This window comes from Ursus maritimus, unplaced genomic scaffold (assembly GCF_017311325.1).
Source record: "Ursus maritimus isolate PB19 unplaced genomic scaffold, ASM1731132v1 scaffold_5, whole genome shotgun sequence".
Lineage (NCBI taxonomy): Eukaryota > Metazoa > Chordata > Mammalia > Carnivora > Ursidae > Ursus > Ursus maritimus.
The window spans coordinates 61,416,263-61,417,420 of NW_024426663.1; the positions used below are offsets into that span (position 1 = coordinate 61,416,263).

Sequence of the window (1,158 nt, forward strand, 5' to 3'; positions counted from 1 at the left end):
TCAGCACCAAATTCCCCTACAAAAGTTTATCATTTGAAATAACAGCAACTAAAGAGAAATTCCAATATTGGTTCAAGTACACATGAAGTCAGCCCATCGGGGCTTTTCGGCGATAAATGCGGCATCAGCGAGCCGCTACCTACCACACCCGTTACCAAAAATCACAACTGAAGCGGCAAACGAAAGACAACCTGTACGAGTAACACGAGCTCCTCCGAGGAGGTGGTCAGGCAGGGCTTTCTCTCCGGGGCCCAAAGAGAAGCGCGGCGAGACCCGCGGGCGGAACGCGCCTCACGCCTCAGGCGAGAGTCCGGGCTCCGGAGGCAGGGGTTCCCGCCCCACCCCCAAACTCTCACCTGGAAGACCCCGGCCCTCTCCGCCTGCCCTTCGCGCCTCCCCTCCCGACTCCCAGACCTGCAAAGTTGGGGGGAGGGGGTCTTTTCATTTCCATTTTACATCAGGCTGGCGGTTGGCTCCCTCAGCCGCCCGCCTGTCCTCAATTTTGAACTGAGCATGTAACCATTTCTCGAAAGGAATGGAAGAAACACCAAAGGCAGGGTCCGCAGGAAGACCTCGCCCAGACCTGAAAATGGAGCCGCAGGCTCAACCCACAGCCCGCAGCGCGCGGGGGGCAGGGCCGGGCCGCGCTCCCCACCGAGCCCTCGGCGGCGGGGGTTCGAGGCTGCGGGCCCCCGCCCAGGAGGCCGCGAGGGCGAGGTGTGGGGGCCGGCGCGCAACCCGGGCCGGCGGGGCACTCACCGTCGCCTTTGTCTCGACCGCCGGCTCCAGCCGCAGCCGCTCTCGGTGCCGGCTCCACGGCTCCTGCCACCCCCACGCCCGCAGCTGCGCTCCCCGGCGCGCTCGCCGCTTCCTGGCCCCTCCCTCCCCGCCCAGGCTCGCGCGCGGGCGGAGCGAGAGGCGGCGCGCGCCCGGAGAGCCGCGGGAGGACTGCGCCGCCGCGCAGCTGCTGCCGCGCCGGCCCCACCCCTTGCCCCGCCTGGGCGTTGGACTCAGCCCGCGACCCCCGCAACGCGCAGCGCCCTCCAGCTGCGCGGGCTGGAAAGCCCCCTCCTAAGCGAGATGAGGGCCGAGAGCCCGGGCTGAAGCCCGCGTAGGAAAGGACTCGCCGGAAGATGGCGATCAGGGCTGGGTGGGAGC

General features: G+C 67.5%; 1 protein-coding gene across 1 annotated transcript in view; it reads right to left on the reverse strand.

Moving 5' to 3' along the window:
- Positions 1 to 869, reverse strand: part of CDC42SE2 (CDC42 small effector 2) — a 111,183-nt gene extending 110,314 nt beyond the window's left edge. Inside the window, exon 1 of the mRNA XM_040622501.1 lies at positions 760 to 869. The gene's annotated coding sequence lies outside the window, so the exon portion shown is untranslated. The remainder of the gene's footprint in view (positions 1 to 759) is intronic.
- Between the last annotated feature and the right edge of the window lie 289 nt (positions 870 to 1,158).